Raw genomic sequence first — 20,214 nt, 5'->3', positions numbered from 1 at the left:
AAGCTGATCTGTCTCCTTCCATGTTTTCAATTGCCATCTTCAGGCTGATAATACTGAAATTTCTAACTCTGTAACAAACTGCTTCCAGAGTCCATTCATTCAAATAAAAACAAAGAAAGAGTTACTGCATGTCAAGTACTCTTTCAAGTGTTAGGGATACAGTAGTGCCTAAGCACATAAAATTCGATATCCTGATGAAGCTTATATTCTTGTGAGAAGTGATAGATAATAAAACATAGGACTATGAGCAACTAAATGACATGAGTGACATAATTTAAAAAAGATCACACTGTTTGTGCTGAGAATAGACTGTCCGGAGCCTAGGGCAGAAGCCTAGAGAACAATTGTAACAATCCAGGTGAAAGGTCATGGCAGTCCGACCAAGGTGGTGTCCACAGGGGTGCTAAGGCCGGTGCTGAGCCTTGGCACACACCCTCTGCCCCTACTGCCTACTGAATCCCAAGTCAGGAGCCATACCTCATTGGCACTTTACTGGTTAACTTCATAATGGATTCAAGGTCAATAATACTCAGCACAGAAGGACAAGGAAAATAATTTTCCTATTTCTTAGCAATATTTATCACCTTTTTTTCTCAAATGTAAAAAAAGAAATGAAGTTATAGCAAGCTACCTAGGGAAAATTAAAAATAAAAGAACAGTGAAAAACCTTTTATTGATCATTAAAACTTGTTAAATGAAATAAGAATGTGATTATCATCTTTAATTGGCCTTGGTGTTCAGGTAAAGATAAGAAACTATTCAGATAAGCAAGGTTTTCTCAAAAGGATTTTTTTAAAACATTTCATTTATTTTTATTTTAAGAGCAAGAGCAAGAGCCAGAGCGAGGGGCATGGGGTGGATAGGGGCAAAGGGGGAGGGAAAGGGACAGAGGGGGAGGGGAAGGGAAAGGGAAAGGGAAAGAATTTCAAACAGACTCCACACTGAATAATGTGAGGCTCAATTTCACAACTCTGAGATCACGACCCAAGCAGCCAGATGGTTAACCCACTGAGCCACCCAGGCACCCCTCTCAATAAGATTTGTAATGACTTTTTAAAAAATCAACTTTTATGAAAAAGTGAATGTCTACGTTTTCCAGAAGATAGAATAATCAATCATTATAATATTTAGAGCCCTAGGAATGGCTACCACAACCTACGCTTGATAGAATAAAAAGATCTTAATTTCTAATTATACTGAAAGCAAAAGAAATTGAGGAGATAGAGAAGGAGGAGGAGGCAGAGGAGGAGGGGGAGCAGGGAAATATCAGCAGCTATACTCTGAAGAAGTTCTCCAAACTGTCCTATAAAGCTTTTCTAAAGTAATGTATAGTTGTGGTTTTACACAGAAATCATAGAGCAATTCACTCCTTAAAGGGCCTCAATCTAGAACCCACCAAAATATAAGTCCCACAAGGGCTGCTCATGCTCTGAATGGCCCTTTGCACATGGTAGCTACTCAGCAAATTATTGTCAATAAGTGAATCTAGCCCCTCTATTTTAAATAGATAAATTAATCAAATATTTAGCAACTATACTTCCACTATGTAATGTTTAATTAACAGTTAAATACTCATAATTTAACTATTCATATATTTAAGCCATTTCCACTCAAATGTTACGATCTATCACTTTTCCATTTCTTATAGTCTTTCTTTTGGCCTTTTTTTCAGAAGGCTAAAACTCTAAGGCATATCATACTCATTCACAGTCAGTCTCATGATGTCTTGCATAAAGAAAGCCCTCTTTCTTCCTTCGTGTTTGGAAGAACTGAGCTGAGTGCACCAGGACTAAGGATGTACCAAAAGGAAGGAAGGAAGTCAGCACAGACCACAGACGTCCAGGAAGCTCCGTCCCCTGCTGGCCTTCCTCCAGTTCTGTTAGTGCTATTTGCACATAGCCAAATACCCCAGGATTGAAAATTAAAGCCTTCAGACTTTTTGGCAGAAAGAATGTATTCTAGAAGTAAGACCTCAGTGTTAGACTGTTTTGACTATCTGGGAGAAGGCATCATTATTTAGAGTTTGCAATGTGAATGCTAACCTGCTAACCACCCCCGCCCCCAAAAAAAGAAGAAAAAAAAAAAAAACCTCGATTTGAAAGCTGCACATATTTGTCATTATTTAGAAAGATTTTAAAAGGCCTAAATGTTTTCAATAGAAATTTTTCAACCACAAAAAACAGCATTTTATCACAAATTTGGCATTTGTCAGACCACTGAACTTAATTTAAATGGGCTAACCTTTGTCTCTTGGCAACGAGAATCCACAGGAATTGGTAGGCACTGTCTCAGGGGAAAGATCATGCTCCTCAATATTTATGAGCCACATTATTAACTCTTCCACCTTTTCTCTAGCTAAAGGCTGGCATTACTATTGAAAACCCCACAAAGTTAAAACACCGATATAGGAAGGAAGGATTTTCACTTCATTTTCTCTTGTTTTGTTTGTTTGCTTTATTTATATGTGTGTTCAATTAAGTTTAATGAAATAACAATGAAATTTAGATGTCTTAAAAACATTCTCCAAAGACATTACTCATAGCTCAAATAAAAGCCCTAATAAATGCACATTATATCAAGTCTTCCTGCTAAAATCCAAGGAAAAATGCATATAAAATATGATCTAAAAATTCCTTCAATCATTGGGATTTCAGACCCAGGTTCTGGTAGCCCACTCTCACTCCACCTCCCAGACTACTTGGTTTTTAACATAGAAATAAAGATGGTAGCCTTGATAAGTGTTACTACCCAGGGCTTGTGAGTAACCTCTAACAGGATTGTGAGCTCTCTTAGGATTATGTGCAGCATTTCATATGGATGTACACACATACATTTTCCCAGGCTAACAGTCCATCAGATTCTCAAAGGGACCAGGAGTAAAAATGCTGAGAAATTTTAATGTGGGAAAAAGTGTGTAAGACTAAAATTTAGCCAAGTCTGGATTCTGAATATAGTAGGGTGCTCACAAGTTATATATGGTGAATAAATCTCTCTGGGCCATTGTTACTTCATCTCTGAAATGAGAATAATAGGCTATCCCAACAATTCCACATTGTGCAGTGCAATCAACTGTAGCACCAAAAACAGTAGATGTGAGAAGACTATGAATCTATAAGTGCATCAAACTCCATCTATAGATTGATAACATATCTCCCATATATGTTTCTAAAGAATGGTGACTTCCCTGTGATTAATAAAACAGAAAAGTATTTAAAAGCATCCCTCAATTCTAGTTTTGGGTACTCTGTTTTCTGAATCAACCAATACTGAAAAAAAATGACAACTAAGTGTGGGCTCTGCCAAACCATACTGGAAGGGCTCGTCCAGATGACCCGTATGGTATGCACAATTCAGTAAACATAAAGTTCAAACATTTAATTAAATGTCCCAAATATAGGCCTATAATTTTATGTTTTAATTTTGAAGTTTCTGTTTACATACATCAAGATAATTTTAACACTTAGAGCATTTGATAGCAGGTGACTTTGTAGATGCATGGATTGCAGTAAAAGGATGCTGAGAGCTGTGGATAGAAAAACTCTTTCCCTTAATGTTATCTAGAGGTATGTACCTATGTTATATACATCCAAGTGTTTATTTCTTAGGTACTTTGGTTACTGAATATAAGATTTAGTGTCAGACAAACTTAAGTTCATATCCTACCTCTTTCCCTGGCCAAATAAGTGGCCAAGTAAATAAACATTTTGAACTTCAATTTCATCATGTGAAATAAGGATAATATTAACCAAGTCATGCTACAGGACATACGAAAAAATTAGACTCTATATCCCACGTCTGATAGATTCTTGGTTCTGGATTATTGGTTCAGTCTGCACTTCCAAGGATATATGCACCCAACTAAGACCCAAGTAAGTTCTTATACTGTTTTGTTTGTTTTTTTTTTTTTTAAGATTTTATTTATTTATTTGAGAGAGAGAGACACAGTGAGAGAGGGAACACAAGCAGGGGGAGTGGGAGAGGGAGAAGCAGGCTTCCCGCTGAGCAGGGAGCCCAATGCGGGGCTTGATCCCAGGACCCTGGGATCGTGACCTGAGCCGAAGGCAGACGCTCAACGACTGAGACACCCAGGTGCCCCCTGTTTTGTTTTGTTTTTTAATAGAATTTTATTTTCCCCTTTTAAAAGTTTTTATTTAAATTCCAGTTAGTTAACATACAGTGTAACATTGGTTTCAGGTGTACAGTATAGTGATTCAACGCTTCCGTACATCATCCAGTGCTCATCACAACAAGTGCCTCCTTGATGATGGGGATCATCACCTATTTTACCCATCCCCCTGCCCACCACCCCTCTGGTAACCATCGGTTTGTTCTCTATAGTTAAGAGTCTGTTTTTGGTTTGCCTCTCTCTCTCTCTTTCTTCCCTTTGCTCATTTGTTTGGTTTCTTAAATTCTACGTATGAGTGACATCATATGGTATTTGTCTTTCTCTGACTTATTTTGCTTAGTATTATACCCTCTCGATCCTTCCATGTTGTTGTGAATGGGAAGACTTCATTCTTTTCTATGGCAGAATAATAGTCCATTGTGTATGTATACACACACACACACACACATTTTCTTTATATATTCATCAATCATTTGTACTCTTTTAAATGGGTATTAAGGAGGGCATGTACTGCATGGAGCACTGGGTGTTATATGAAAACAATGAATCGTGGATCACTACATCAAAAACTAATGATGTATTGTATGGTGACTAACATAACATAATAAAATAAAATTTTAAAAAAATAAAAAAATTAAATTACCTTTTAAAATAAACCTGTAGCTAATTGCTTATATTAATACATACAATAATAAAAAGGATTAGTAATAATTACTCATATTAATAATCCAATAATAAAAAGCAATAATATTGCTTTGTAGAGCAAAACTTAAAACAAGCACCATGTATAATTTCCTTTACCACTCATCTTTAACTGTAACTAAATACTGGCATTTTACAAATTTAATTAAGAAATTCCTTTATTCAGAAGACATCCAAATGGCCAACAGACACATGAAAAATGCTCAACATCGCTCAGCATCAGGGAAATCCAAATCAAAACCTCAATGAGAAACCACCTCACACCAGCCAGAATGGCTAAATTAACAAGGCAGGAAGTGACAGATGTTGGCGGGAATGCGGAGAAAGGGGTGGGAATGCAAGCTGGTGCAGCCACTCTGGAAAACAGTATGGAGGTTCTTCAAAAAGTTGAAAATAGAGCTACCCTATGACCCAGCAATTGCACTACTGGGTATTTACCCCAAAGATACAAATGTAGGGACCCGAAGGGGTACGTGCACCCTGATGTTTATAGCAGCAATGTCCACAATAGCCAAACTGTGGAAAGAGCCAAGATGTCCATCGACAGATGAATGGATAAAGATGTGGTATATAGATACAATGGAATATTATGCAGCCATCAAAAGGAATGGAATCTTGACATTTGCAATGACGTGGATGGAACTGGAGAGTGTTATGCTGAGCAAAATAAGTCAATCAGAGAAAGACATGTATCAAATGACCTCACTGATATGAGGAATTCTTAATCTCAGGTAACAAACTGAGGGTTGCTGGAGTGGTGGGGGGTAGGAGGGATGGGGTGGCTGGAGACATTGGGGAGGGTATGTGCTATGGTGAGCACTGTGAAGTGTGCAAGACTGTTGAATCACAGATCTGTACCTCTGAAACAAATAATACATTATATGTTAAAAAAAAAAAAAAGAAGAAGAAGAAGATAGCAGGAAGGTAAGCGGGGGAATCAGAGGGGGAGATGAACCATGAGAGACGATGGACTCTGAAAAACAAACTGAGGGTTCTAGAGGGGAGGGGAGTGGGAGGATGGGTTAGCCTGGTGATGGGTATTAGGGATGGCACGTTCTGCATGGAGCACTGGGTGTTATACGCAAACAATGAATCATGGAACACTACATCACAAACTAATGATGCAATGTATGGTGATTAACATAACATAATAAAAAAAAGAAGTCCCTTTATTCAGACTCAGATTGTCCTATGTACATGCAAAAGCAAGATAAGAAATCTGATGTTGTTTTAATTTATCACAAAAAGTTTTTGTTAAGGACAATGGTCTACTTAAAACTAATAAAGAACCTAACAGAATTTGGGTTTATTAATTTTCCTTTTTGTGATTTTAAGCATTTTGTTTATCAGTAAGTATTTTATGAACTGATAAAGTAACCTATATTTATCAATGAGACCTCACAGATTCTTTTTTTAAAATACATTACAAATGATAAATTATTTAATCCACCAAACTCATTTTTTTTATTTCCCTAGTTTCTCTTAAAATAAGATTATTGGGTCAGATTGATATTTCAAAGAAATAAATTAAAATATAAATAGTTGAATAAAGTTAGACACAGAGAAGAGACTGTCATCTCTCCCAACTTTACTGCTGGGTATGTGTCTCAAACCTCCCCAAAATAAGACATGCCAAAGAATGGCTGTGTTAACTCAGGCAAAGGAAAATGGTGGATTAAATAATATTCTGGCACATTACTCAAAGGAAAAGAAACACAACTTGGATTATTTGGCCCTCAAATATGATTTCATATCATATTCCTAACTCTTGGAAGGTAAAGAACAAAAAGAAGTAGACATAAGAACCATTTTTAATTATCGATGAAGTGAAAGTGTGGCAGGTTTTCTAAAAAATAAAGGTGAGGGACTGTGGTTTCTGATTTTATTATTTCTAGCTGTGGAAAGTTAGACCAAGCATATAAAAATAGAGGACATTATTCTAATGACAGAATGGGGAAAAATGCTATTATATGTACTACAGATGTGTGACTACTTCCAAAAACAATTGGAAACTTTCCTGAAAATATTTTTTTAAAAAAATTCTCTAAAGATCTTAGAATATTATGGGCTATAAGAATAAGTATTACAAATAAACACTATATCTTATTCATTCAACAAATATTTTTTAAAGATTTGTTTATTTATTTGAGAGAGAGACACAAAAAGAGTAGACAGGTGCGCAAGTCAGGGGAGGGGCACAGGGAGAGAATCTTTGAGCAGAGCCAGATGTGGGGCTCAATCCCATGACCCATGAGATCATGACCTGAGCCCCTGAGCCAAAACCAAGAGTCAGATGCTCAACCAACTGAGCCACCCAGGTGCTCCAGCAAATATTTTTAAGTATACACTTTGCCAGGCACTGTGATGTTGAGTTCTGGTTGTATTTCAAAGGTGAGTAAGATATATCCCACTCAAGGAATATGCATCCAAATGGAAGAAATGGCCTTATTAACAATTAGCTACATAAAATTAAAACTGAACAGAGAGAGAAACACTATTGGGAAACCAAAAAGAAAAATAAATCAATTCTAATTAGGAAGATCCAAATTGGACAGTGGCATTTGATCTAGGGAATAAGTAGAGTGTGGACAGGTAAAGAAACCTAGGGCAGGCCTGGAAAACCAGGTTGAGGAAATAGCATGATCAAGGACAGAAATTTATAAATTCTTAGCTCTAGTTTGTGCTCTGAAAGAGATAAAATACAGTTACTATTGTTTTTCCTCCTGCACTGGCTCTATATTATAACCTGGAAATTGTACTGTGTATGATGTCATACCCCATTTGGGCAATAAATGCCCTTATATCTTATTTTTACTGTCATTTGCTATTTGTGTATAGATAGAAAGTATGATGAAATATTTTTGAGCCTTTTTTTTACAGTTCACATTTGGACTAAAGTGATAGTACTATTTAAATCTTCTCTTCTGTCTCCAGATATATAAAATGATTTATGTTGTGAGGGCACACTACTTGGTCCATCTATTAAGATGTCCTAGTATATGAACCCACCTATAAAGTAGAGAGAGTAGTAATTTATTGTCTTCACAAATAAATTCACCTGGATCAGCTTCAAGGCTGACCAGCCTTATCAAAGATTGAAACACATGATAATAACAGTATCAGCAAGAATGCAGGGAAAGAAGTCCCATGAACTATTAATGGGGATATAAACCGGCATGAGATTACTGGGTGATAATTCATCCACCCTTTTCAAAACCTCACTGTTTCTCCTCCTTTCTGATACAACAGTAAAATAATGATGTTTCAATGGGATATGTAAATGTTTTTGATTCAGGAATTATGTTTATAACAATTAACCCCAAAGTAATAATTTAAGATGTAGGAAAGATTTGATTATGAAAAAATTACCGTACGTTTACATACATAGCACAGAATACTTGGAAAGAACACAAACACCTAGTGATGGCACAGTCATAGTATGTTATACTGACATGCTATGCAGATACTAAAAATTACAATGTCTATACATACATTTAGTTAGTGACATGGAAATGTTCAAGATATGTGTAAGTGATGCTCAGCATAGTTCATTGCATATAGTGAGCACTTGATTTTGCTTAGTTATTATTATTGTTCTTGTCCATTAGTAATGAAAATGTAACAGAATATAAGTAATATGAAGCAGGTTTTTATAATCTCTGTGAATACAGGATAATTATAAAGAAATAGTTAAATATGTAACAGACATGTTAATTGTTGTTTTATCTAGGTCAGGTATTACAGTGATTTAAAAATCATTCTTTGTTAGCCAAAGCAATCTTGAGAAACAAGAGCAAGCTGAAGGTATCACCATTCTAGATTGCAAGATACACTACAAAGCTCTAGTAATCCAAACAGTATGGTACTAGAACAAAAATAGACACATAGATCAGTGGAATAAGATAGAGAACCCAGAAATAAACCCACACTTTTATGGTCAATTAATCTATGAAAAAGGAGACAAGAATATACCTTGGGGAAAAGACAGTCTCTTCAATAACTGGCACTGGGACACTGGGACAACTGGACAGCTATATGTAAAAGAATGACACTGGACCACTTTCCTACACCACACACAAAAATAAACTCTTGGGACTACATCAAAATAAAGAAGTTTAGCATAATGAAAGAAACCATCAACAAAACAAAAATGCAACCGACCAAATGGGAGAAGATATTTGAAAATCATTTATCTGATAATGGGTTGGTATCTTAAATATATAAATAATTTACATAACACTAAAAAAAAAAAAAAAACCCAAATAAACCAATTCAAAAATGGGCAGAGGACCTGAACAGATATTTTTCCAAAGAACATATCCAGATGGCCAACAGCCACATGAAAAGATGCTCAACATCACTAATCATCAGGGAAATGCAAATCAAAACCACAGTGAGATATGACCTCACATCTGTGAGAATGGCTAGTATCAAAAAGGACAAGAAATAACAAGTGTTGATGAGGATGTGGAGAAAAAGGAACCCTTGTGCACTGTTGGTGGGAATGTAAATTGGTGTAGCCACTGTGGAAAACAGTATGGAGTTTCCACAAAAGATTGAAAATAGAAATACCATAAGATCCAGTAGTTCCACTACTGGGTATTTACTTAAGGAAAGTAAAATACTAATTTGAAAAGGTATATGCACCCCTATGTTTACTGCAGTGTTATTTATAATAGCCAAGATATGGAAGCAACCCAAGTATACACTGATAGATGAATGGATAAAGAAGATGTGGAATATTACTCAGTCATAAAAAAAGAACAAGATTGGGATGCCTGGGTGGCTCAGTCGGTTAAGCGTCTGCATTTGGCTCAGGTCATGATCTCAGGGTCCTGGGATTGAGCCCCAGTGGGGCTCTCTGCTCAGTGGGGAGTCTGCTTCTCCCTCTCACACTCTGTGTTCTCTTTCTCTCTCAAATGAGTAAATAAAAATCTTAAAAAAAAAAAAAAAGAACAAGATCTTGCCCTTTGCAACAACATGGATGGATCTAGAGGGTATAATGCCAAGTGAACTAAGAGAAAGAAAAATACCATGTAATTTCATTTATATGTGGAATCTAACAAAACAAACAAACAAAAAACCAGAAACAGACTCTTGAGTACAGGGAAAAACTGGTGGTTGCCAGAGCGGTGGTGGCTGTGGGGATGTGGCAAAACAGGCGAAAGGGATTAAGAGGTACAAAATTCCAGTTATAAAATAAATAAGTCACAGGGATGAAAAGCACAGTGTAGGGAATAGTCAGTAATATTGTGATAATATTGTATGGTGACAGATGGTTACTGCACTTACTGTGGTAAGCACAGTGTGATGTACAGAATTGTCAAATCACTATGTTGTACACCTAAAACTAATACAACCTTGTATATTAATCATACATCAATTTAAAGAAAATCACTCTTTGTTTGATATATACTTAGTAGTCTCCAGATATTTTCTGAGGTTACCAATACTTTTAAATCGCACTGGCTCACTTCAAATTGAAAACCAATCTAGACAAAACAGTGTTACCTGGAAGTTTCAGTGCCCTGTGGATTCTTTAGCTAAAAAGTTTTTAAAACATGATGTTGCCAAAATGCCAGGTAAGCTTTCATTAAAGACCACCTAAACTGTTAACATTTAATTTGCAATTACTTATCTACTTGACTTGACCCATATGTCTCTAAATCATGTAGATGACCTTTTTACAAATCAATTTTATTTGGATAAACATACTCTTTGAGATTCTTTTAAGTTGTCTCAGAGACAAGCCTTCCAAATGGGTAATTCAGAAAGGTCACTCATAAGTAATTAACATTTAAACTTTACATTACTTTGTATCTTTTAATAAACTAGAAAACTTCGGAGGTTTTCAGAAAATACTTTGGCTGTGAGTACAAATGTTTTGGGCAATTCTTTTTGCTAAGCGTATGCTTTGATTTGCCAGTGGAAAAGAAATGTGTCACTTTTTTCCCCTCAATGAACATCTAGCTAAATATGAGGTTCAAGAACAAAACTAAATAAATAAAATAACAGTACACAAGCTGGTGTTCTATTTGTGAAATGTCTCTGCTACCTTGGCCACGACTCTCCCATCTCACTGTTCATTGCTAAATTTCAAATGGATGTATTAGAGACAAACTGCACGTTAATAGCCTTTCAACTGTTCATATTTTCTCATCTCTCAAAATCCATGGACAGGCTACTCTTTGGATACTTTCCCTCACTTCTAAAAATTTAAATACTTTCATTAATGTTCTCATTTATCATTCTACATCCTGTGTTCCATTCAGTCTCACTTGTGGGATCTACTTAGTTTGAGTCTTAAATCAATGTACCACCACACAATTGTCTAGGTCAAATTTGACATTTTTCCTAATTCTATCCATTACATACTCTTGCATTAGACCCAAATCAGGAAGACCCAGAAATCACATTAAAAAGTATTTAATTCAATCATTTCTTTACATGTTGGCTGCCTAAACTGCTTAGGGAGATAAGAATAAAGCCCCTTTTAAAATACTCTTCAGAGATTAAAATTACTCCTTCCTCCATTACAGGGCTTGAAACATTCATTACATATGCTAGGCATTCAAGGGAATATAAAAGTGAACCATATCTGGACCTACTGAAATAGAAATGTACCTTCAGATACTAGCCAAAAAGGCAAGGACTACTAGGGCTACAGTCGTAAGATTGGTTTTTATCTTACTGATATTTTTTTCTTCTTTTAAAAAGGGGCTTAACATCAATAAAGTCACACTTGCTATAGCATGACTAAAAACTACCAAAAGAAAACAAACAAAAACTTTTCATTTCACACTGTCCCAAACTTGCTTTTTCCTTCTTAATAATGTCATCAAAAGAGTTACTAGAGGTTTATTTTTTGTTCTTGCCTCTTTTTCCATTTGTTTTGGTCATTGAATAAGGAAGGATTTTCAAAGAGTAATCTGCTATTCTTTGACAACAGGGTTTATAATGAGGTCTACAAATTAGTCAAACTTTGTCAATTGATTTCAAGGATAACCCACAAAAGTTAGTAGCTCTTCTCTTCTGAATGAGAGTATAGCAGCCCAATATGTTGCACATTTTCGTGCCCAAAGCCACATCTGATTTGCCATGGGTTTTTGAGAAACAAAATAGTGGCATACAGTATGTAGAGGATCATTTGCACCAAGAGAAGGTTAAATAATACCAGAACCCAATGTAAAAACAGAGAATTTGAATAACTGAAGTAAAGAAAAGTGACAGGAGACTAGAGTTATCACATAGCACAATGAGGTAGAATAAGGCTAAATGCAAAATCATATTCAGTATTATACTCATGTTGTGGACTATGATTTAATTTCAGAAAAATATCATCAAAAATTCATAGTTTTATTTAAGTTTTCTTGGATGTTAATTTCATTTAAATTTTATTTGAAAATCTGCTCTACTTTAAAACAGAATAGGCATTACAAACATAAGCATTTAATTCATAACGTAGTGCTTTTATATTTTTCCTTTTCTTTTTTTAAAGATTTTATTTATTTATTTGACAGAGAGAGACACAGCGAGAGAGAGAACACAAGCAGGGGGAGTGGAGAGTGAGAAGCAGGCTTCCCACTGAGCAGGGAGCCCGATGCGGGGCTCAAATCCAGGACCCTGGGATCATGACCTGAGCCTATAAAAATAACGTGTATGCTTTCCCTTTAAAAGGAGTTGAAAGTTAAATCTGAAACACACTAGGCTACAGAAAGAGGCCATCAATGTGCAAGAGAGTTTGCCAAATTCTATGATTGAAAGCTCTGGTGGAAGAAAGGGAAGGGGCAAATTAATATCTGTCAGATGCTTGTTGTGGGTCTACTATGTGCCAGGGACTGTGCTAGCTTTTGTTGTAATTAACAATTTCATTTAATTCTCACATCAACACTAAGTCTGTAGCTATTAATATCCCCATATGACAAATGAGAAAATAGGAGCATAGAAACATCAGGTGACTTCGTCAAGGTCCCAACCTAGGAAATGACAGAGCTAAGATTCAGACTCTGATTTTATTTTTCTACAACCCCATGTTCTCTTCCAAAGGAACTGTGTTGTGTTTTGGCTCTCAATTTTCAGGTTAGAGGGTGCCAAAAACAAAGTAAGTGAATAAGATGACAAGGGTAAATTGGAATCGTGAAGAGAGATGATAACACGGATGATGACAAGAAATAATTTGTATTTTTTTTTATTAACACTCATCCAATCCTTGCTACCTGTAAGTAATGATTTCCCTTTTTGCAAATAAGGAAAAAGCTGGGAAAGTTACATGGTTCAAAAGACGTAAAGCAGGAAAAACCAATCATGTTTGTCTAGCTCCAAAGTGGCTCTGTAGTTATTATGAGCAACCATGCTTCCAAATAAATAAGGAGGGGTTCCTGCAAGCTATCAATGTGGTCTGGACATTAAGTTCTCCCATTACCAGATGCCCTCATAAAAGAAGGGCTCATAGGTCTCGTTTCGAGCCTCACCCCTTCACTGGATTAATGGAAAGGGAAACACTCTTGTCAAAGAAACCCAGAAATAGAAATTTTACAGGATGGATAATCTTTATATATAAACTATACATTTATGTTTTCATATTATTTTCTGTTAAAAAGTTTTTTTTTTTTTAATATGCATTCGACTATTTCTGGAAAGAGTTAGCTGACTAGTACGGTATATGCTTGAGGAAGGAATAATTAAAAATAAAACTAAGTAAGACACCATTAATCCTGGTATCTTTTGGCAATATTTAGATGACATACAGGTTACATCTATTTTAATGTTTTTTTTTTTTACATCTTCTATCAAGTAATCCCACATTTCTTTTTTCTGATTATCAGAAGTCAATAGGAACTTCTGATTATTAATGGGTACAAATATCAAGACTATAGGTAGTTATGGAAACAGAATACCAGAAAGACTGGTATTCAAATCTCACTTTAGCCAGCTAGTAGCTATATGAATTAAGTTATTTAAATTACCGAAGATTGAGTTCCTCATCTGAACAAAACAGTCCTTGCAGAGTGATTGCACAGATTAAAATGACATATGTAAATTTGTTAACCAAGTGCCTAGAATTGGCAAGAAGTCAATATATAGTGAATACTATTATTAGTCAGAAGATCATTGTTTTAAACATAAGCCAAATTTTAATATATAAAAGCACCCATTGAAGGAAACAGAGGCTCGGTTATTAAGGCCAATAGCAGTAAGACACATCTGAGTCATGCAGCTCTTTCTCATTATTGTTTCTTAAACTTTTCTTCTGTTTACTACCATGTCAAAGAAAGAAAATCGTGAAAAGATGAAAAACAATATGAAATAAAATGGCATTTAACATACAACTAAGGAAAGCTGACATAACCAGATAAAATATGTGGCAAGGCCAAACACTTTAATACAAAGGATATAACTGGATATGTAAATACCAGCTTTTATGGATATTAAAGCCAGAATTAAAGATCCCCCTGTAATATTTTTAACCTGCTAATTTTAAATCATTATGAATGGTAATAGAAATATCATTAATCCATTCATTCACAGAAAATTAGCAAGCTCTAAGGCATCGAAAGGGTCAGTCACTTCACTCAATTAGTTTTTTTTTTTTTTAAAGATTTATTTGAGAGAGCAAGAATGAGAGAGAGTACATGAGAGGGGGGAGCGGGAGAGGGAGAAGCAGGCTCTCCGCTGAGCAGGGAGCCTGATGCGGGACTCGATCCCGGGACTCCAGGATCATGACCCGAGCCGAAGGCAGTCGCTTAACCAACTGAGCCACCCAGGTGCCCCCCACTCAATTAGTTTTATTTGAACCAACTGGACTATTAAAACGTAAAACTACCCTTGAGAGAAGAATGTAGCTTGGGCACAATTTATTGAATATTAATCACTTTGAGCACTAATAAGTATACTTGACTATTCTAGGATTTGAGGTATAGAGAGTAGGAGATGGAGAAGCAAGATTACTAAAGAAAGAGCAGTTTCAATATTGGCCATGCTATATAACTTACAATTTATTATAGAAAAGAAAAAATAAATGACATAGGTGAGAGTGGCAAAATAAAACTCTCAAAGTCATCTAAAGAAAAGAATGTTTCTTTGGGCCCTCTAAGAAAGAATGTAGGTATTGAGCTTAATTGGAGCACAAAGGAGCCAAGTGGCCTCGACCTTAATGTGTGGGGATGTCCTCATGATTTCTTATACGAACATCCCACCTATCATACCTGCTTGCCTTAAAGGTGCTTAAAATCAAATAGTAGATGACATTAATAATGCTTTCTGAGTAGAATAAGGAAAACATGAAAGTAATATGAGGACCTGATAAAGCAATGCTCTTAACAATTCTTTCCTTTCATCATTTATAATGACTGAAATCTAACTGATAGATTTCTCGTTTTCTACACAATGACAACAGAGCTTCTGATATGAATTTGTATATCATCATTTATCAGCAATAGTATAATAAATGAACCAATTAAAACAATGATAGTAATGTTTCTTTTATCCAGCATTCATATGTCTCAAACTCTAAATTAAACAAAAATTGTACTCTCAGTAACCAGAAGGGGGAAAAAAAGGTTTCTAAACAAAATCTGTGCCACAAAATCCCTGCACTCTGCACATCTCTTTCAAGAGAGCCTTTCAGGCACTCACATAGAGTATGTGTCTCTTATTTTATAGACATATTTTAAAGCAAACTCAACCCAAGCATACTCCAGAATAGAAGCAGAAAGTTAGAAGAGAAGACCGAGTCACACTGATACCCATGAGCAAAAGCAACAAAGGTGCAGACAAAAATGACAAGTAATGAATAAAACTGACACAATCAGTGTCATTTACAAAAGGGCAAACAGTTGTCATGATTCAAAAACTTCAGAAAACATGGTTGTATCAAAACAAAATGTAATTACAAATGATCATAATGACAAGCCAGGTAAGAAGATACTAGTTTTTGTAAAAGGTGAAAGATTTATACGATCTGAAGAGAAACCAGAGTATGAAGATACTAGTTTTTGTACTTTTTACTCATGTTAGGAAGACAGCAGAGTGTGCAATATGTTGTTTTGTGTTTTTTAAAAAATATATTGTTTTTTAAAAGATGAAGAAATTATTAATATTTTTGATATTTGAAGAGCTAAACATCCATTATTTAGAAAATTAAGAGAAAAAGCCTGATCTTCAACAAGAAAAAAGAGGATCATTATTGAACATGTATTATATTTCAATTCTTGTGCTAATTCTTTTCACATATTTTCGAATTTAATCCATACAGCAGTCTTTTGAGGTTATTATTATTATTTTATTTTTTAAGAGAAAGAGAAAGCACGTGCACGTGTGGGGGTCAGGGGAGGAGGGGCAGAGGGAGAGAGAGAATCTTAATCCAGCTCCAAGCCTCACATGGAACCCCACATGGGGCTCGATCTGACAACCCTGATATCAGGACCTGAGCTGAAATCAAGAGTTGAATGATTAACCGACTGAGCCACCCAGGCGCCCCTGAGGTAATTATTACTATTCCTTTTTTTTTTTTTTTTTAAAGAATAAACTATGTCTTGGAGAAGTCATGTAATCTATCTAAAGTTACACATTTAGTAAGTGGTAGAACCAAATTCAGTCTTTTTGATTCTCAAGTACCTCTGTCCAAAACATTCTGTCTTGATTTACTATCTTCTTATCCCACCTGCAGCATAATAGAGTTTAAGTAAAGGCAGGTTAACCATTTGAATGCAACATTAAAATTTTATGTTTTTACATCTGCATGTTTTGGCATCAAATATATAAAATTTAAATGTCTTTGATTTCCTAAGATATATTAGTGTTGCATCTTGAAAAAAGACCATTTCCATTAACATGTTCCAGGATGGATTCTAGTCCATATTCTCTTTTATCCCCATAACTGTGAATTTGTACTGATATTTGCCTAAAAAGTTCTTGATTGCGCTATATTTTAAATACACAATTGCTCTATTTTTCATCTTCTGCAATAATTTTCCTTGCATATTCTATATTTTTAGTTGATGACTAATTCATCTGTGGATGACTCAAGAATCCCTTTTTATTCTGGCACATCTGAAATAATTTCTCCTCTTGAGATCACCACAACATATATTCCAACTTCATTCCCCAAATGTCACTGCTAAGATCTGAATTGTTTACTCAATTTTGTTTTGCTTTGTTTTAAGCATCACAACTTTGGTGCCAGGTGTATCTACTTTAAAATAATATCTTTACAATACAAAGCAATTAATTTTCAAATCCAGTAGCCAAGTTTGTCCACATTAATTGCATTTTCATGAAGCTCAAACAAACAAGATGTACCAATATTATCCTAGAGACTAGGGGAAATTATCGTAACACTAGAGAAAAATAGGTCAAAATGATCAAAGGACAGTAGATGCTAATAGCCTTTAAAAGTTGTAGTTGTGTGCATATTTTATCTCCACATTCAGGCTACAAAGGAAGAGACTGTGATCGTTCCTCTTTGGTAATTCTTTCTTGGTCTTCTAACAAGTACTCCTGGGATGCCCCCATGTGTTAGACATTAGGCTGGCCCTTAAGGCCTGCCCTCAAGGAGCTCACAGTTAGAACAGATAAAGCAAACACAAAGTCAGATCTGAATAATTATGAGTATGTATATGTTTGGTGAAATAATACAAGCTCACCTGACATTTAGTAGATAATGGATAAATAAGTGTTGAGGGGTAGGAAGGAAACAAAATATCTAATGTTTAAATAAAGACTGGTATTTAGAAGTAGTAGCTTCCAGTTGAAAAAATAAGCCAGATGAGGGGACATGCCAACCAAGGGGTAAAAATACAGAAATGAGAAGTAAAAGCATGTGTGCAAGGGACTGGGCCTAAGTTAGGGTGGCTGTGACAGAAAGAGCAAAGATGACACAAAGAGTTGAAATGCAGAACTAGAAGAAGCCAGACCATAGACTTGGTCAAATGTCATTCAATGAGGTTTAGCAGAGCTGAGTAGCCTAGTTTTAAACCTGGAGCTTCTTTTTTTTTTTTCTTTTTTTAATTTTATTTTATTATGCTATGCTAATCACCATACATTACATCATTAGTTTTTGATCCATTAGTTTTGATGTAGTGTTCCATGATTCATTGTTTGCGTATAACACCCAGTGCCCCATTCAGTACATGCCCTCCTTAATACCCATCACCAGGCTAACCCATCCCCCCACCCCCCTCCCCTCTAGAACCCTCAGTTTGTTTCTCAGAGTCCATAGTCTCTCATGGTTCGTCTCCCCCACCAACTTCCCTGCTTCATTTGGAGCTTAACACAAAATTAGGTAAACCTGTCCAGATATACCAGAATGGAACCTATTAGTGGCCCAGGCCTTAGCTGACACACTCCAAGATTCCCCAAAATATACCAATTGTAATTTTCCTTCTTCTTTGTGCTTTAGCTTCATTTGCAACATTATTTAAGTGGTCCCTTTTTTTCCTAATCTGAAATCACCCCACATACCGTGATCTCATTTTAGATTTGTATCTTTTTGGAAGAACTTTTAAAAGCATTTTAGCTTCATTGGACAGTCAATATTTTTTTTTACTTCATTTCTTTGGGAAAAAGGAGACTTTTTGATCAAAATAAGGTTGAAAAAAGAGTTCTCTGAGTTTTTATTTTACATAGTTTTAACTTTTGAAAAATGGAAATGGCTTAATTATTCAAAAATAGAATAAACACAAGAGAAAAAAAACAAACTCTGAAAGTGAATAAAAATAGAAATAATTCTGATTCCATGTAAAATTGATAAAATATTCACACAGGGAAAAAGTCAATTCAAACAATTCTGAACACAGTATTTTGACTGTAAAACCAATATAAAATATAGCATAAGAATAAAAACTGAAAAACAATCTCAAACTTTACTTAGATGATTTCTTTGTAGTAATCTGGGTGGACTGAATAAGAAACCATTTGGGGCACCTTCTGGGATTGAAGAGATGATTAAATATGGATATTTTGGGGGTAAAAAATAATTCACTGCAGGAGAAGAGAAATACAAATATCACAGAGAGGGAGATGAGCAAGAACCCTGTAGGGTTGTATTTCAATGTGAACCACCAGTATGAATACACTCACACGTGTGCTCATGGGCAGGCATGCATGTGCATACACACACATTTTTCCCTGATTAAGTCCCCTGAAGGGGCCAAGAAGAAATGACATACAAGAGGCAAAACAAAACAAAACAAAACAAAAACCCTCCAGAACTTAGATCTTTTTTTCCTAATTAGCATTTTCCAATAATAAGAACCAGAGCTTCTTGGAGAAATGGCTGATTCCAGTCTGGGGCAGAAAGAGTACAAGGTGAGCCCAGAATACCTTGTTGTGCCAGAAAATAAGGAGATGCTGAAAGCCTAATGGGGACATTACAAAGGAACACAGAAGCCAGTGTCAAAGAAGATCCCACTAACAAAACTGGAACAACCTGCACATCAAAAAAAGGATGACGATGTAAAAGTTGGGTATTCATCCTTTCTGATGGCTGAGTAATATTCCATTGTATATATGGACCACATCTTCTTTATCCATTCATCTGTTGAAGGGCATCTCGGTTCTTTCCACAGTTTTGCTATTGTGGACATTGCTGCTATGAACATTGGGGTGCATATGGCCCTTCTTTCCACTACATCTGTGTCTTTGGGGTAAATACCCAGCAGTGCAATTGCTGGGTCATAGCTCTATTTTTAAATTTTTGAGGAACCTCCACACTGTTTTCCAAAGTGGCTGTACCGACTTGCATTCCCACCAACAGTGTAAGAGGGTTCCCCTTGGATGGGAATGGAGGAGATTATGCTAAGTGAAATAAGTCAAGCAGAGAAAGTCAATTATCATACGGTTTCACTTATTTGTGGAACATAAGGAATAGCATGGAGGACATTAGGAGAAGGAAGGGAAAAATGGGGGGGGGAATTGGAGGGAGAGATGAACCATGAGAGACTATGGACTCTGAGAAACAAACAGGGTTTTAGAGGGGAGGGGGGAGGGGGGATTGGTTAGCCTGGTGATGGGTATTAAGGAGGGCACATACTGCATGGAGCACTGGGTGTTATACGAAAACAATGAATTGTAGATCACCACATCAAAAACCAATGATGTATTGTATGGTGACTAACATAACATAATAAAATTAAAAAAAAAAAAAAAGAAACTGAACCAAAATTATTGGTCTGCCTAGTGACTCAAACTACTCTAAATTGTTTTGAGTCCAATAAAAAAAAAAAAGGATGATGATAATGGAACATAACACATTTGAATTACAAAAAGGAAGAAAAGAAACCATGTGTACATAGCAATAAGAGAAGGAGATGGATAGAGAGAAAGAGAAGAGAAAATAGAAAAGAACAGAGAAGGGAAGGGAAGGGAAGAAAGGAGGGGAGGGGAGG

At 35.8% G+C, this 20,214-nt stretch overlaps 1 protein-coding gene across 1 annotated transcript in view; it reads right to left on the bottom strand.

The window, feature by feature from the left end:
• The window catches only part of GRM5 (glutamate metabotropic receptor 5), a 600,744-nt gene that overhangs the window by 430,826 nt on the left and 149,704 nt on the right, over window positions 1–20,214 (bottom strand). The window lies entirely within an intron of this gene.

Source organism: Mirounga leonina, unplaced genomic scaffold, assembly GCF_011800145.1.
Source record: "Mirounga leonina isolate KUSES-001 unplaced genomic scaffold, KU_Mleo_1.0 Mir_153, whole genome shotgun sequence".
NCBI lineage: Eukaryota > Metazoa > Chordata > Mammalia > Carnivora > Phocidae > Mirounga > Mirounga leonina.
The sequence above is the reverse complement of the archived record's forward strand: the minus strand, read 5'-3'. Positions and strand labels throughout refer to the sequence as shown.